The sequence below is a fragment of the Lampetra planeri genome, chromosome 15, assembly GCF_965212315.1.
Source record: "Lampetra planeri chromosome 15, kcLamPlan1.2.h2, whole genome shotgun sequence".
Lineage (NCBI taxonomy): Eukaryota > Metazoa > Chordata > Hyperoartia > Petromyzontiformes > Petromyzontidae > Lampetra > Lampetra planeri.
The window spans coordinates 11,201,739-11,221,002 of NC_136121.1; positions in this window are offsets into that span (position 1 = coordinate 11,201,739).

The window sequence follows — 19,264 nt, forward strand, 5'->3', positions numbered from 1 at the left end:
CATACTAATTTTCTCTAGCCCCTCCCTCTCTCTCCGCCCCCGCCCCCTCTCTCTATTTAAGGCCTCGACACAGAGACGTGGCTTTCTCTGTGTGCCTATGTTTGTTCTCTCTCTATGGATCTCTGTGATATCTGTCTGCTTATATGTCTGTCTATATGTCTCTGGTTCTGTGCTTTATCTCTCTCTCAAATTTAGCATTCTCAGGAAGAATGTAATCAACCAGGTAGGGTGTTGACTGTTATGTTATCCGACTCTCTGTTGTATTACATTCCATTTCTGAGTATACTAGATTTGTGTTTCTATTTCATTTATACCTGATGATGATTGCTTGTGTTGCAATCGAAACGTCGTATGCTAGTATTTTATTTATTATTTTATTTTTTATACGTGACTTTACCGAAAGAACCAAAGAGTAACAGTCACGTGTAAACCCATTCGCTAAATAAATAGAGGCCAGAGAGATTGAGTGGATACGATTTGACGATTTGTTCTTGGAGGATAAGGATCAATCCACTTAGCAATGCAGACCTGATTAATTGGTTGAAGCCCACCACCAGGACCATCACTGCCCACTACTACCATCACCACTAGCAGTAGCCTTTTATTGGTGGAAGCCCACCACCAGCACCACCACTACCCACTACTACCATCACCTCTAGCAGCAACCTTCAACGCCACCGGTGTGAGTGTAATTACCTGGCAGCACCGCCCTACATGCTGCTGGGGGACACCGTTTTTAATCCCTTACATTAATGTTAATCCCTTACATTAACACTAGCTACCCCGCCCATGCGGCTGACACTTAGGCTACGCCCATTTTAAACCTTTATAAACAGTTTACCTTGAGAGGCTAACCCCCTTTTCCTGATGACAACCGCTTGTGTTGCGATCGAAACGTCGTAGTTTTTTCTTATTTGCTTTGAACCTATCTACGTGACTATACCGAAAGACCCAAAGAATAAAAAAAATGCAGACCTGGGCACAATAACCATTCCAATAAAAGGAATTTAACTACCCCACATTGCTGTAATGTAAAATTCACACAGGAGCCCAGCTCACAGCACGAGTGTTCTCCTTTCGATGAGATCTTATTTTCTTTACTGCAAAACAATGCACACAAGAACTACATTTGTATCAGGTGTGGCCAGACTATTTGAGGACACAATAGACAGGAAGGACAAGCTCAAAGGGCTCGCATAATGTACGTTGACACAGTAATCCCCCCCCCCCCCCTCGTGGCGTAAGAGCGCAGAAGCGTGGTCACCACATTTATACCTCGATATAAGGAACGAAACAGGTGGACTTCTCCACAAATCTGGGTGTCGCCTGATGAAGCTAGTTGTAATTACTGGCGAAACGTCGTACTCAGATTGTAAATGTTGTGGCTTGGCTCTCCAACACACCGGTGTGCTGTACTAGTGACGAATTGGCCACGTTCTGTTTATGTGACAACCCTTACTAGTTGACTGTGTCGGGTGGTGGCGGGTTTTAACGACACATTTATATATTTACGCGATCTAACCCCAATAAAAACCTCTTATATTTGAGGACTACCTACATGCACCCTTTGGGAATAGAATGGTGGTGCGGTAGTTTGTGAATCGTGCTACGAAACACGGTTACCTGAGTTTTGATTCTTGGCCGCGACTAACACCTTAGTGGTGAGTGGCGTTGACTTGGCCTCCTGCCCACAGGCCCTGTCCTCTCCTCTGGCAACCCCCACCCCACTGCACATCGAGCAAACGTTGACCAACGTTGGGCCAACGTTGGTCCGACGTTGCATGTTTACTGGGCAGGCTAGCCCCAAAAACTCTCTGTTCACATCATGAGTAATTAAGACCATTTTACACCAAAAATCGAGATGTTTGGTATCCTTCTCTATGGGACAGTTTGTAATGAACGGCACAATTGTGCAACAGCCAATGAAAATGTGACAATTTAACGACACAATTGTGCAACAGCCAATGAAAATGTGACAATTGAATGATACAATTGTGTAACAGCCAATGAAAATGTGACAATGTAACGACACAATTGTGTAACAGCCAATGGAAATGTGACAATTTAACGACACAATTGTGTAACAGCCAATGAAAATGCATTGCATTCACTTTGTTGATTAATGGCTAAAGAAAGGCTGGTTGGAAGTAACTTATAAATGTGTCGTAACCCTCCACCACCCGACACGGCTAATCAGCAAAAAAAGTGTCACGTTGACAAAAGACAAATAGTTCACTGCTTTAGCCCACCGGTGTGTTGAAGCGTGAAACCACAACATTTACAAAATTGTTTTGAGTACTGTGACGTTTCGCTGGTAATTGCATCCAGCGTCATCGGGCAATTCGCCAGAATGGTCCATTCTGGCGAATTGCCCGATGATGCTGGATGGTCCATTCTGGCGAATAACGCGATCTAACCCAAAAACGTTGATTATGAATAATATTGGTCGCGAAAGCCTACGTGTTAAACTGGAAGTAACTTGTCTTGAATTTGAGGCACATACACATCTAAGACCAACGACCTTTTGTGTGGAACCTTTAAAAAAAATATATGTTTCCGATGTATAATTAATGTACAATAAGAGCATAGTCCTGAATGTAAAACACCCCATGACACTACTCCGTGAGGCAGGCCATCATGTCTTCACGCTGCTAAGAACATTTTCCCGGTGTTGTCTCAATTCCCCACTGGAGTGCTGGGAATTGGGCTTTGCAGCAACATTTATGGAAACGTGCGCTTTTTAAATGTACTCAATGAATCATGCATGCAATGGAATCCACCTCGGAGCAGCCATCCTCTTGCCGCTCGCAGCGCTTAGACTATGGCAGAGATAGACGGTAACACCGCTGGGTTCGTGTTGTTGGTTGTGCTGTGCAGGCCGCCTGTGTGCTTTCGGGTTGTGTCGCGTGTTGTTCAGCCCGATGTCTGGTCTGGCATTTCGCCGCATGTGTCGGGAACTGAATGGTAGCCGCCAGCACGCGGAGAGAAAAAAAACGTTGGACATCATGTAAAATAAAATAATGAGTACAACCTAAAAAGTCATCAGAGAGGTATAGAGAAGGCAATCACTTGCCCAGTAGGTGTTTGTAACTCCAGTTTTCAGTTTCATTAGAATAGATTGATAGTGAAATTATCCCCAAGATAACTTCAGGGTTTGAAGCTATCCAACGAAATGCCAATTCATTATAAGTTATATTTAAACAATTTATATCCAGCGTAACTCTTTACCTCTGTTTGCTCATGCACTGCAGAATGAAGGCCTCCCCATGTCTTGTTGGTCACGGAATGTATTTGACCATAATTCCCTATGCTGGTCAGTGCGATTTGAAGCTTTCGTGACTGCAAGGATTCATACTCTTTGTTTTTTTAGGTAAAGTCACGTAGGTAAAAAATAAAATAAAACAAATGAAAACAACAAAATTAAATCATGACGTTTCGGAGGCAACACAAGTTTGTGTTGCCTCCGAAAGGTCGTGGGTAAAAAAATAAATAAATAAAACAAATGAAAACCACTAAATTAAATCACGACGTTTTAGAGGCAACGTTTCGGAGGCAACACAAGCTTGTGTTGCCTCCGAAACGTCGTGATTTAATTGAGTTGTTTTCATTTATTTTATTTTTTACCTACGTGAGTATACTGAAAAAAACAAAGAGTATGGTCAGTGCGAGTTAGTGAATTGAGGGATCCAGGACCGGTTCTGATATCCCTTAAGCCTGATGTAATCTGTGGCAAGGAATCAAATTAATGTTACCATGACCATTTCCATTTCAAATCTTTTTTAAATTGATTTTACACATTCGAACCGATTGGAGAATTGTCAATTTAGTAAAAGTAATTACCTTTTTATCTTAATTAAATCCATAAATTGCAGACAGCCTTGAGCACGGCATTGCACTATCTGTGATGAGAATGACATCAATGGACGGGTGTTCTTTTTCTTCTTGTATCCATCTGCGTCTCATCACTGTGGATTCTGTGAATACAATGACCCTTTTGGTAACCAAATGTGGCCGGCATGCAGCACGCAAGAAGAAAGGAATAAAACCATTTTTTAGGCTCTCCTGTTTAAAATTCAGGCCCGCTGGTGATCTCAGAACGGTCAGATACTTTGCTGATGACGTCCATCGTGCAAGTGTTACAATGTGTGATCCCGACTTTTAGTGCAGTCAATTGTCTGGAGGTTGGCCTTATACGCTGCCAGTATGCCTTAAAGTATGTTACGTCGCACCTCTGTGGAACGTAACAGTACGCCTAAGTTGAAACGACTATAAAACCGGGATTGATGCACCACAGCCAAACAGTTAATATTACATAATCGATAAAGTTTTCGCATTTATAACGATTTGTTTTGTTTTTGTTGTCATGCGCCAGTGTGAGGTTTAGTCGTTAAACAAGTTAGGGTGCTTTTTATTAACGATTTAATAAGCATAAGTCATAAAACATAACAGTTTTATAGTGGCTCATGAAACCATACAGCTGTTGCCTCTATTAGCGAATACACGAATGCTCAAATTCCCTCTCTATTTTGTAACGTTTAAATTATTGATTCCAAATAGTCCCAAAAGATGCTATAAAAGTGCAACATTTTGCAGTTCTTTTCCATGATGCTGGCGTTGACAAATACGAGTTTTTTTTTACATCAGAAAGTCTGCCGTCAGAATGTACAGGAAGGCAATGCACAGAATAGTTCACTACACTTGTGCCGTCAGTTCAACTTGTGTTGTGCACTCTGTGAAAATACCCTGGTATACCCTACCAAGTAGATTGTAATTGTAGCTGTAATTACGCCTATGCTTTTATGTCTGCCACTTGCATAGCAACCTCTCAGATGGCTGTGGAATAAAAAAAACTAATTTTAGGGAATTAAAATGATGCTGATAAGCACTTTGAGTGCGTTGGCAAGTCTGCGTTTTGGCAGATGGACTTTCACCGAGGCGTCATAAAGCTTTCATGAAGTCCCATCAGCTGAAACTCTACATTTTTGCCATCAATGAATGCCAAAGCAGAATAGTAAATTGGGTGAAGAGGGATTTTTTTTCCTGTATATGTAAAAAAAATGTAAATTTTCAGCCGAATGCGGTTCCTGTGGTCCAGACATTGCACAAACTTACCGTGGGGTTTCAGCCGACTACTCAGACAGTTGGCTACGAAACACAAAAACAGAACACGAAAACGAAAAAATAATTTAATAAACACACTTAATAGATTTAACTTTTGGCCATATTAAAGCTTAATATAAATAAACAAACATTAAAAAACACACACACACCCGAGTTTTTTTATTTGTCTCTGCCAAATATGAGCTCAGACCACCAGGGTTGCAAGGCGTCTGCATTTAAGCCTCTGCCGACTGATCTGACTGAGGTTTGCTGCCTTGTTTTGCTGCATGGACACAGGCCCCTTTGGTGCACGCAGAAAAGCGCCGTGATTTTCGGCCAAAGCATGCGTGTGCGCGCGGTGGGTCTGCGCATAATTTCTAAAACGTAGGGAGTGTAAAAGGCTCTGCTAACCCATGCATACCATCCTACATCTGCTCTTGATCCTCCCCCACTTGTACTGCGGTGCCCTTGACTTGGCCTCCGCCGTTTGGTCTGGCAAATCCCCACGTGTTCCCCGGGATGTCCTCCCTCGGTGCCTTTGCCCGTCGCCCTTCACGTGAAAGGGAATTATGTAGTCTACGATGGGATAGTTATTTTGTCCATATTGCCAGCTCGCAAAAAAGGGCGTTCTTGTAAAAACAAAAAAAACAATCCCTGCGAATGCATTCTCTCTCTCTCTCTCGAAAAAGAGAGAGATAGGTCACTGCGCTGTCAACTCTGCCACATACCAATACACCCCATGATCAGCTCCAATAGAGCACCCTAGATATCTAAGTTAAAGAATAAACAACTTTTTATTGCGATCAAAACGTCATAGTTTTTTTTGTTATTTTTGTTTTACCTATCTACGTGACTTTACCGAAAGACCCAAGAATATAAATGCCTGCAGTCACGAAAGCTTTAAGTCAAGATTCAACTATTTATACCTCGTGCACAATTAACCCACCGATGAAGCGACAAAAGACTGCGTTTGCATGCGGTGAGTTAATCCAAGCTCTTTAAATGTACCCCTTGAGATATGCCAGGCGACTTCCCTCCTGCTTAATGCTTCGTAGCAGCTTAGATAATAGATTTCGTGGAAAGGTACGACGGTTGATGAGGGAGGAAACACGATTTAATTATGACATCCTTTAAATGTGGCCATGTTTCGTTGACTCTTACGTAAACATCGGTGGATCCAATCCAGCCAGAGTCGTGAACTCCACGTGGGGTTTCGTAGCAGCAGGTGATTCGATGGGTTGCCTGATCGATTAGAGTGCAATAGAAATATGAGAAATTTCCAGAAGGATAGCAGAAAACGGGATACATTAGACATTAGATATATTAGAAATGTGCACGATGGCAAGGGAAATTGCACCGACATAAAACGGGCAGCGCGTGGACTCGAGAACAGCGGAGAGGTCGCAATGACTGTTGAGAAAAGTGAGTGGCCTTGGGTTGGACACCATCACGAGAAGGGACGATGGCCGATAGTCAAGAACACTGACGGAGCGGCAGTCCGAGGAGGGAAGATGTTCACGTGTGCCATTTTCACCCCCTTGTCCCCCCCCCCCATCCCCCTCTCTCTGAGTTCAGACTCTTGTAGCCCTTTGAGTACTCTGTCAGCAAACACACTCGACACGAGTGCAAGCTAAGAGCACGCTAAGAACTGCGTGGAAAACCCCGTATCCAGAGGCATAGGCAGACACCTGCCACCGAAGAAAATCCGAAAGAGCACTCCCTTTTTTTTACCCGTAAAGAAAAAAAAGACGCAGTTTCATTCTTGAGTGCTGCGGTATTGTGGCATGCTTTTAAAATTTTGGTCCATGTCTTTCCATTATGTTTGGTTAGGGTGCTTTAGTTTTGCTTTCTGAGCCTTAGGCATTTCCACTCGATTATATATAGTCAAATAACCAAATCAAGGTTTTCTTTTTTGCTACAGCTTTCGCTGAAAGTCGTTGTGTTTCTCTTTAAGCGGTGCCTGAACGCATTTGCGGACAAGACATCACACATGCCGGAGGGCGGGGTGTGGAGTGGCGTGTACAGGTTGACAGCAGCTGAAGTCACTCCTAGTTCGCAGCCAAAGGGCAATTTCGTTGATTGGCTTTATTTTTTGTCTGTCCCGTAAAGAGGCATCATCGCTGCCAGCAATCAAAATGGTAAGTAGAGTGGAAACGTGTCCTTTGTGTCGCAGACGCGTGCGTGCGTTCTTTTTTAGAATTCACAGATGCCGTAAAAGGTAATGTTCACAGGACAATGTTGAAAAGGTTTATTTGCAATCTAAACATTATTTGCATACAGACATTCAACAGCTGCATGTTCGTGTACAAAGGTACGAATCGGTGGATGCTGCTGTGGTATGAGGGTTATCACGCTGGATTTACAATCCAGAGGTTCCTGGGTTTGATTTTATCTTCCGGTGTGGACGTTTAAACATTGGGAAAGTTTTGTAAACCTCCCAACCCACCCCCCACACATCTGTTCACCCAGCCGTATAAATGGGTACAACACAGTCGAAAAGGCAGGTCGCGGGTCGTGGGGTAAAGTGTGGGTACTCCAACCTTGCAAGTTTGATTTGAAGCTTTCGTGGCTGCAGGAATCCATACTCTTTGGTTCTTTCGGTAAAGTCACGTAGGTAGAAAAATAATAGATCACGACGTTTCGATCGCAACACAAGCAATCGTCATCAGGTGAAACAAGTCTCACTACTTCAACTCTCAACTACTTCAGCAGTTTTCTTGCTGTAGTTGCCCCTGGTGAGACAACTCGAGTTGTATTGCTGCAGTTGACTCACCTGATGTCGTGATCTAATCTTTTTTCTACCTACGTGACTTTATCGAAAGAACCAAAGAGTATAGGAGAGCAAGCGTCACTTAAGAGGGGCTTCTCTAGAACTTTTTCTCGTGGAGGCTCTTTCACCAGCAGTGGCAGAATTAACTAAACTAAACTAATTTTTTTTATTTTACCAGGTAAGGCCGGCTGAGCTACATAGCTCTTCTTTTTAGAAGCGATCTGGCCACAAATGAGAGCTCAACGAAGTGGCTTCTCATCATGTGGAATTTTTTAGCAGCCAAAAAATCTAAACGCGTGATGTAGATTCTATATGTGGAGAGATAAACCGGGCTACCTGAACAAAAATCCACGCAACCACGGGGAGAGAGAACACGTGAACCCCAAACATACAGCAGGCGTTAGGGTCGGGATCAAATCCATGCCCTCCTGTATACCAGGCGGGGTAGTTAACATCTCGCCACCAAGCAAGCAATTGCCGGGTGGCACCTTAACCTTTAAATATACATCAATCTTGGGTTATCAAGTCCAGGCCACGGCCATAATCGTGTTGGCTTGAGGACGTTGTCTCAGCTCTTGACCTTGGCCTCAAGGTTCTGGCCTCAACCCTGCAACACTTTGACCTCGTGGCTTTTGGCTTCGACCTTAGCTTTGGCCTCGTGGGTCCCGAGGCGTTGAATCCAAGACTGAAATGAAGGTGCACGGTGTGAGTTAACAGCGGCGTTAGTGCGCAAAAGATTTGCGGATCATTGCATGTCCGGATTCACTTGCACGCGCGTGTATGTGCGCAGTGTAGCAGGTTCCTGTTGTTTGGTCGCTTAACGTGCACGCGAGGAACTGTGCTCTTTATAATATGCCACTTCTCAGGATTATATAAATATTTAATGCTTGAAAAAAATTGAGTTATTCAAATTCCAAGTAAAAATCAGCTTTGTTTAAGTGAGCCGAAAATGAGAACAAGGAAGGTTATTTGAATAACCTCGCTGCTTGCTTTGAATATTCTCGGCATTGGCCAGTGCTGCTCTGCATTTGGACCCAAACATCAAATTGGTTTGGCATAATCTGCCATCAATCAGGCTCCATCCTTAACATTTTTAGCAAAAGGTTGTCATTTCGTTTGCGATTAACATCAAACGTGGGTTGCTTGAGTTTTAGTTGTTTTAACACACATGTGGTGTAATATGTCCAAGATGTAATTTATATTTTACATGTATCTCTTAGCTTGAGTCCAAGTTTCCGAGTTTGCAATTCAGAAAGCTATAGATTGCCAAGGTTTTATCACAAGGAATTAGTTTTACCAACCTATTTCTCATCGCCATCCTCGTCACCGTGATTAGCCACATTTGCTGCCAAACTCCGCAATGCAAAATCACAAGCTGATCCAACAACACGAATAATTGGAAGTGTAGCCACTCACACAAAACGTTGATTCTTTTTTTTTTACAAATTTCAATTCTGAAAATGTTCATTGTGCACGACTCACTTTGTAATCATCCGCTAATTGGGCCAATTAAAATGTGTTAATCCTAAAAATTGCAAAATAATTGGTATTAATGACCTGTTGGGAGGAGCATTTCTATGTTAAATCACAATCCACTAGACATCGTATTCTAACATGACCATATGTTTCAGAAGAACAGTACCTAAGGCTCGTAAACATTACATATTTTGTTAAGTTGTTTCTAAGTGAAAGACATTTTTTAATAGCTCGGAAACATCTGCCTCTTTGTAAATCGCTGAAATGTTGTTGGGTGCCGTCATCACAGTCATCAATCACCGCGGCCTCGACCAATCACCGCTGCTGCTCCTCTTGCAAACCGCGAGCGCCTAATAAGGCCACAATTTACTTGCTGCCGACGAACCTTGCAGACCCTGGGTCAGGGACGTCCCCGAACCAAATCAATGCCGGTAACGGGTAAACCTGCAGCTGCGTCCGCTACGTACGGCTTAAGCCCACGCCGTTAAATTTCGATTTAAAGCTTTCGTGACTGCAGGGATTCATCTTCTTGGTTCTTTCGGTAAAGTCACGTAGAATGGAAATAATAAAATAATAAAAATAAAACATAATAAAATAATTCTCACGACGTTTCGGCCACAACGCAAGCAGCCGTCCTCAGGTGGAGAACAGGTCTGTCGAGAAGACTGTCTTGAGAATTACTTTATTATGTTTTATTTTTATTCTTTTATTATTTCCATTCAACGTTACTTTACCCCCCCGCCGTTCTCAAGAGGCAACATTGCCACTGCGGCTGCGCTAATGCGGGGAGATCGCTCGTTGTTGGGGGTCAGACAGATGCTCCTTGCCCGGCCACTGGCACCAGGAGGTGTGTCTCGCCAGGAGACAGGTCCGATGTTGCACGTTACTGGACGTTAGAGCTGCATTTACAGCGCTTATCTGTCAGCCAACTCTGCCCCCGCCGCTTTCATGGAAGTCGTTCTCCTGGCGACAAGAGGGACATCGGTTGAATCAATGGTTCGATGTGTGTTTAGCGCCTGGTTACCCGTTTATTGTTTTTATAGTGCTACAATCACGGTAGGGTTATTTAATCGTCACGATGGATGTCATTTGGCAGCCGGATATTGGCTCGTTGAGCGCGTGGAAGCCCCCGATTGTATGTTTGGTTCTATGATTGTAATTTCGTCTATGTTTGTATACTTTGCTGTATAACCCTGTTTGTGTTACTTTATTTTTGTGTATCATTAAAGCCATTCCTATTGCGAGTCACCTCATGGAAATACCAGCCACATGTGTCCACGTGTGTATTCTCATATGGGGTATATTAGGCTCTTGGGCTAGCCATCACGATAATTACTGATAATTATTCCTTTGATAGTTGTTTGATGAAATATGACTTTGGGCATGAGTTTAATTAGTTAAATGCGGCGGCGTCGTCTGTGGGATCCTGGATGGATGCGGGAAGATTGCCAACCCACAATGTCCGATTCAATCGCGTTAACGTCTCTGTAAGCGCTTTAATGGGCAGTGCTTGCACGCAAATAAAAGGGGGGCAGAAAAAAATCAGGAGCAGAATTCTTTTGATTTTTATAGCCCCATTGAAGTGCTAAACACTGGCGTGCTTTTGTCCACCCAGAATTCTCAGTCTTTTAATAGTATTTAGACAGAAACTGAGACGATATACATTTTCAGACCTGCTGTTCTTACCTACTCGGAGTCTATTATTTCCAACGGCCACTGTGATTTACAGTACTATACATTTAGAATTGTTTTTTAAACGGCTACACTGGGGAGTACATGTACGCCCGATCGCCTCGTAATTTATATACATCGACTTTTTTTTACATCACTGGGATCTCCTCGCAGCTCTGATCCCTTTAGTTCCTCAGCCATGTAATGAAAACAGTGAACGAGCTATAAGCCGAGTCATTTATTTAATTATAAGCCAATGTTCATTCGGTGAGTGAAGATTGTATTTAAGCATTCCTTCAGATGAACTGGAAAACGCAAATGTGCTGGTAAGTAATTAAATATAACGATGGCCTCTTTGTGTGGTCGAAATGAATCGCACACTTGTTGAAGATGTTGTTTGGGAAGCGTATCCCCCCCCTCCTCCTCCTCCAGCCCCCACCTCTCGCCATCTCTCTCACAATGGAATCAAATGCTTGCAGTTAATTTGGCAACTGCGCCACATATTGGGGCATCTGTGGTGGCCTGCTGCGCCGTGGCCCTCCTTGCTCCACGTACCAACCGGGCGTCAAATACATTTTGACAGCTGCGTTCTGTGCGCCGCGCACTTCCGCATGAAAAAAACCCAGCCAAATTTGGTCCGAATAATTCATTCCACAGGCGTTCCATATATACGCGCGCGGGTACTTGGTCGTTCTTCATTGATATGCAGCATATATTATACTTTACTTGAATTGCAACCAATTTGTACTTAAAATGATCCAAAGGGGGATTTGTTCTATGCCGTTCAACCGCAGAGCCTTTGAGGTATGCGGCCGTTTTGACATTATCTTCATTCTACTGCTATGGCGGTTAGTTGTGCGTTTTTAGAACATTTCTACGTTTGCAGTCTACTCGTACGATGTTTCATATTTATTATTTGAAAAACTTTTTTTTTTTTATATATGATGTATCCCCACGTTGATTTTTAAATAGTTTGATGTGCAGTTTGTAATCTCAGTCTGGTCTCTTTGCTTAACCTCACCGCCCTCCCAATCCAATGGGACGTGTCAGAGGTGGGTAGGAGTGAGAGAGATGATTGTACTATTCTGCCAGCCAGCTCATCCTGAACGTATTGGTGCATGCATTGCATCTGTGTGAGCTCCTTCACTGAATTTATGGTGCAGACTCATCAATAACAATCATAATAATATAATTTTCAATCCTATGTCAATCCATGACTGGATGAAGACCTGCTTGTTTGACCATACTTCTCCACTCTATTCGGTGCACATTTGTGAAAAAGGGGCCAAGAGTCAGTTCATATATCACTCGCCACTGATGTTAATCATGGCCGGAACTTGAACTCAGGTCACCAGGTTTATAGTATAGTGCACAAACCACTGCATCACTGTTCCGCCCTAGACTGCCAAGTACTGCCAAGTACTGTAATAAAGAAATATGCTGCCATCACTTTTATTTACCCAGGAAAGCCTCGGAATATGTTTTTTCAGGAGGACCAGGCATTGGCATGTTTTGCCAATTCCATAAATTAGTGTTTGGCATATGGGAGAATACTGGAGTATCCATCGAAAAAATATGAGAAGCCAATACTCAGAGTTGCACACATATCGAGTCTAGAATCCATTTCTGTACTGCCATCTCCTGGCCAACTTGCAGCCCAAGCTTACAAAACTTGGTATTCCCAAGTAAACTCCCATTGAAGTACTAACCAGACTCAACCTGCTTAGCTTCCGAGATCTAATGTAGCACGTCCGCCTCTTGTTGCAAAGGTTAACAGTTCGAATCCATCGGCTGCCCTGGTTATTACTGTGGGCATACTGGCCACGCATAGTAATAAGTGCTGCTCTGCTTCACAGCGGACGTTAAAGATTCCTGGACGTAATTCGCAAGAGTAAACCATTGTGTGCCGGCATCGTGGTCTAAATTTGTACATTTTAAATAGTACCCACAAACTACTCAATTAAAATATGCATAGCTAAAATTGACACCCCACTGCATACACTTGATAGGACCCTCCTAAAACTGAGTCATGAGACCCAGCGAGGCTTTCCTGGGTAAACAATCATTATAATGATAATAAATCAGGGTGACTTGACTGTAGAATATACAATCTCATGTTTCAGTGGTTTCAGTGAAATTAATTCAATTCCCCAAATTGCAATGTGTTCAACTATTCAGATTTCACAAAACTACACTCCGTTGAAATGGCCAATGGTGGTGGCTTGGAGAGGCCTTCATCTAGCAGTGGATTGGTCATGGCTGCTGTTGATGCTGATGATGACACTCTTTGTCATTTGTCAGATTTATTTTAAACCACACAATTCAAATTCAGACAGTGTATGTAATTTTATACATCCATGGTGGCAGCCAGGGATAGATAATTTTCTATTTCTGGTTGATCCCATGACAATTTAATGTCACGGCAGACATCCATTGTCATGGTAGAAATTAAACATCTTGGACAATTGATCCAGCACTGTCAATTACTTATCTTTCATTCAGCTACCTGAAGCTGATGGCCGATTCTAAATGAGCTAAAAATGACACTTTTAAACACCACACCTGCTTCACAGAAGGATAAAGGACTCATTAAGTATCTTGTCAAAAGTGACATTCATCATGTGGATATATATAAATAATGGATGGCTTGGGTGAGTTTTCGTGGAAATGTATGGGGAGTTGATTGTGAAGAGACTGAGAGGAGATAAAGGGAGGGCATGTGGGTGGGCACGTGGGACGAAAATTTAACTTGGAGAAGCAAGTACCCATGGAGACTCGGGTTATGTAACCAAGGGGACCCTTAAAGGGTGTTAATTGTAAAAGCAGAGGTCTCTCCACAAAATAAAAAGTTGGGGAGAGGAACTTTCCTCTCAGCTCCTGTGTTCCCAAAGCCCTATCCCATGTGGTTTGCAAAACCCAGTACTCTTCCACGACTTATAAAGTTTGTTAAAGTCCCAGATATCTGCTCAATTAGAACAATTTTTCCTGAGCACTTTTCTTGAATGTACTGGATGCGAAGGACTTTAGGAAAGGCATGCTGTGTGTGGTGAAATGGCCATTTTTTGTCAAAAGGAGCTTGCATGACGGCCTAATAACGGCAGGAAGTGCCTCTCAGAATTTAAAATAAACGGAGCATGCAAAATTTATTTGCTAAAACACAGCTTCATCAAGATGTCTTCGCAGGGCCTTCTCTGTGTTTACAGAACTTCAAGTCGCCGCCTGCAGGCATCATGCACCCTTAAACGTTAAAACAGAACGTATTCCTGTGGCACGCTTTGGCAGTGTTTCACACACACACAAAAAAAAACCCCGTTGGAAAAACAAAGGCTGCATTTGTAGACTGTATACATGTAACCTAGCTCCTCCTACAGGGAACGCGCACTGCTTGGCTCAAACGAGCAGTGTGACAGTAGAAATAGTAAAGCTATACTTATCGCTTAAAACAAAGCAAAAAAATAGGCTTCCAGGTATGAATCTTAAATACCTACAATATATCTTAAAAATCAACTAATTCCATAACCGTGGAAGTGCTGCGTAATAAAGTGTTTTTTTACTTGTGAGGACGTTATCATCAATACGAAGCCATATCGTACATCTCCTGCTTGGAAAAGGGAATGTTTCAACGATATAATGTGCATTCTATGATAATGTGTGAACATATACGGGGGCTCTCATTAGTGCAATAATCGCAAAATTTATCTTAGCGATTCTGTGCCGAAATGAGCACATTTACCAATACCAAGCAAGGTCCCAGCTCTACAGATTTTAATCTTGTGATCACAGTAATTCCTGTTTAAAAATCAATTGGTGAAAGAGGGGGAAAAAAAGCTCTTAACGTATAAAACGTAACTGGAAAAAACCTAACGAAAATAAATATTTAATACAATAAAGAGGGAAAAACCTCCCCGCTGTTCACACTACAGCTGCGGCCTGCAACACATTTTACATTATTGGCGTAAATTCCATTTTTATAACGTCCTGTAAAATGTGCAGGAGCTGCTCTCATGGCGCTGCGTGCATGCGTAGGTGGGTGCCATCAAACCTCTCCTTGTAAGTCGTAAGTCAGCCACAACTCGGAAATGAGAAACTTGGGATGCAGTGCGTCTGATTTTTTTTGCCTGAAGGGGATGGCAGCCCTCCACCCTGCCTCCCCCTCCCCCCTGCCTACCCCTCCCCCCGTTCTCTCAACCCGACTCTCGTTCATGGCAGTAGAGGCAGCACAACATGTGTTACCAGTATGGGCTGCGCACTTGTGTGCATTTGTGTACGTATGTATGTAATTTATGGGTGTATCTAAGTAAAGGCGCAGCTCTGCAAGTGTTTGGGCACACGATTGCTGGCTGAATGGCCTCCACTAGAGAGAGAGTTCTAGAGAGAAGTTCTCGAGGGTATTGGGCCTGATAATAGCTTTTTTTACCCTTTTATCTGGCAACAAAACTGACACCTTTGTTACGAGGAGTCATGTTTGCATTGATCACAATACCTGCGGTCGGAATGCAAAAAAAACATAACTCTGATGATGTATGCACTGTCCATGAAGTTGATGGGTCCACACCCGAGACAGCTTTCCTTAGAGCCTAGTCTCACATGGGTTGGACCAGATGACGCCAAAAGGCGCACAACTCAAAGACAATGCACCATCAGAGTATGAGAGTTCGGAGTAAGCATTTACACCATTGGTACCTCATTTGCCAGTAAAAATATAATAGTTTTTTTACCCTTTTATCTGGCAACAAAACTGACACCTTTTTTCGAGGAGTCATGCTTGCATAGACCACAATACCTGCAGTCATAATGCAAACAAAAAACATAACTCTGATAATGTATGCACTGTCCTTGAAGTCAACATTCTCAGAGTTATGTTTTTTGTTTGCATTATGACTGCAGGTATTGTGGTCTATGCAAACATGACTCCTCGTAAAAAAGGTGTCAGTTTTGTTGCCAGATAAAAGGGTAAAAAAACTATTATCATATTTTTTACTGGCAAATGAGGCACTAATGGTGGTATTGGGCCTATTTGTCCCGGCTGGCCAGAGATATTTGAAAAGGTTGTGAATACCCACACTTTACTCCATCACGCATGATCTACCGATCGACTAACTTGGTGTACGCATGTATACCGCTGGGGTGATAGAAGGCAATGTGATTTAAGAATATTGGCCATGTTTTCAATTATCACACTGGGAGATTGAACCAGTGACTTTTGGATTTCAATTCCAGTGTGCTAACCATGATGATACTGCCCCGTGTATGTATTTGTTTATATTTTTTATTGTTGCTGTTGAAGGAGTTATTGATGCTGCTAGAAAGGTTAATACTGTAAAGGGGATGATAAAATATTAATAAATGATACAATTGTGCTGTATGCTCACATTCTAGCCTGGTCTTAAAAGTAATTTTAAGTATCACTTTCAAATTAATGATGTGACTTGTGTAAAATTTACACATTTTCTTTTTTGAACACCGGCAAAGAGATGAAATCGATGCGCTGACAATTTTTTTCTTAGAAAATGGGCAGATTTATGATCACATTGCCCTATTTATGCACTGGAAAATGTGTTTCAAATGCTGTGGTCAAAGGACTTCAAGCCATACCGGGGCATGACAGAAGACCGCTTACATCCCATGGTCACTACAGTAGCAGCTTTTATTACCAATAAACTAATCGTGATTATGCTACCTGTGACCCATAGATCTATAGACTACGTATTATTGTTTTTTTTTTACTACCAGTAAAGCAATAAAATGATAAGATAACATTACAATGATTCAAAATGCATTTTACAATAGCATCTCTGGCATAGAGATTCATAAAATATCGATTTGTTTTTCACTTTCAGAATGTGAAATATAGTCTATGTCATTTAACCTTGTTTTGATTTTGTTTTTCCGGATGATCCTATCAGTAAAGATTTTTTATTTTAGAAGTTAAATAATAAAATAATAATAGCTATTTGCAAAAGCAGTGAGCTTAAAAGGCTTAAACACATTGGTTTCCTGTAGAAACATTCGTTGGTATTTCTCATCCTTGACACAGTTTATTATACTTTCTATTCCTTTCGCGTGGGTTAATGAACTTATCTCTAGTCCAGCTACTGTTTGTCAAGGTGTCATTATCTGCCCAAGATAATAATACCAACGCCACGTTTGTCTTATGTTGTGCAATAATGACTTCAAACCGAGTCAATGCAGGTTTTCTAGGCCAGCTTTGTTTTTATAACGAAGTTCCCCTTCACAATCTTGATTTGAAGCTTTCGTGACTGCAGGAATCCATACTCTTTGGTTCCTTCGGTAAAGTCACGTAGGTATTCTTTTTCTACCTACGTGACTTTACCGAAAGAACTAAAGAGTATGTCCCTTCACACTTTCTTGTAGTTTATTTTGGCAATAAATGAAAATGGAACGTGAATTCTAAATCATCATTGTCTGTACTGTATGTAAGATTTACAAATGATCCTCAAAGCGAGGATGAACTGGCATCTTTTTTTTAACAACCACTGAGAATTTGGCTCTGCCAGCCCATAAATAGCCCCGTGTTGGTGCAGGAACAGCGTCACCGCTCAAGATAATGTCCCATTGCTCTCGGAGCCTACAGTTGCCACCTGTCCCCAGTTTTCACGAACACATTCCTGCGGAGGGAGCTGGTAGGAACGTTGGGTTGCTCGGTCAATGGCCAGGGTCAACGGCGGCGTGGTGTATTCCGCAAATGTGGCCGACTGTGAGGGCGGGCACAAGCCGGCGTGAGTAGGTTAAACGTTGAGTTTTATAAGGGCACCACGAGGTGACCAGCCCCTCCCCTCCCCACCCAGCCCTACCCCTCCCTCCCACCCCCCACCCAGCCCCACCCTCCCCTCTCCACCCAGCCCCACCCCTCCCATTTTTGGATGCACGATGGACGGACGGACACTAATCCCCTGTGTGCTGGTGGAACCAGGTGGTTCCTACCAGTAAATATCCTCTTTTTTAAGTAGCTGTGTTGGAAAATCTGAAAATATATCTATCCAGGAAAAAAAAAAACATGTGCACCACTCACTCTATGCAATACATTAGCATTTAGTTCTTCCCTTTTCTGGTTTTGTGAGATATTATGATTCCCGTCATATGGTCCGTTTCTTTTGTGCTTCAGAGGTGGCAATCCATTTGAGCCTCAAAGCTTGCTGCCCATTATCTCCCTCACTCCGCCCCAATGTCTCCCTCATCCTTTGTGGCTATCGGGTAGTCTCAGGAAGGAAAATATATTATTTGTCACTATTTTTTCAAACATTTTATTTTATTTTACTAGGTAAGGCCCACTGATATATGTAGCTCTTTTTGAGAAGCGAACAGGCCACAAGTGAAAGCCCACCGAAGGGGCTTGTCCTGTGGACATTTATAGCAGCCACATACTCTAAACGCATGTTTCTAGAGGAGGATCCGGAGAAAAATCCACACGACTACGGGGAGAACATGAAAATTCCAAATATACAGGCGTCAGGGTCGGGATTGAACGCACAGCCTGCTGAATACCAGGCAAGGTAGTTAACATCTCGCCACCGTGGCACCATAATTATTTATGTAATTCCATGTAATTTTGGACACTAACACTGCGGATAAGTTAAGACATCACAGCACATCGTTCCACATTGACCCCGTGATGTCACATCTGGTTCCAGGGTTGGCGCAGCTCTAAAGCGCTCAGCGTGTGGGGAAGGATCAATAAGCGAACCTGGGGGGGGGGGCCCTGAGTTCCCCTTGGTATGATTGCCATGGGAACGAGGAGGGCTCACGGATCTAGCCGAGTGTGAGAACAATGCCAGCAGGGTTCCCACTAGTCGTGTAAACGAGGCCCTCGGTGTTTCTATTGCGGCAAATTTCCCATCAGGCTGTGGGACAATTCATAACGCGTGCCAGGCCAGGATAGCCTCTCGTGACTTTTGTTTTCAGGGAAATAAATAATGAATATTTGAGCTCTAAGATGTGTTTTTTCAGGTTTTACCACGTGTTGTTGCAGCACGATGTGCGGGCATTCCGCTGCACGAGGTAGGGACGTCTTGAAGAACTGAATTGAGCTCAGTTCGCCCACCGTGCGGAGTGAGACATCGGACGTCGTGCCAAGCAACACGTGCGGCAACCAGTGAACACATGGACGAGTTCTACAGCACTATCGCGAAAATGTACGCAGTCGTCGTGAAAAGTCGACACGTCTAACAATAATACTCCTAGGTTCATTTGTTTGCCTTGATGGGCTGAAAAAGCTAAGGCAATTTG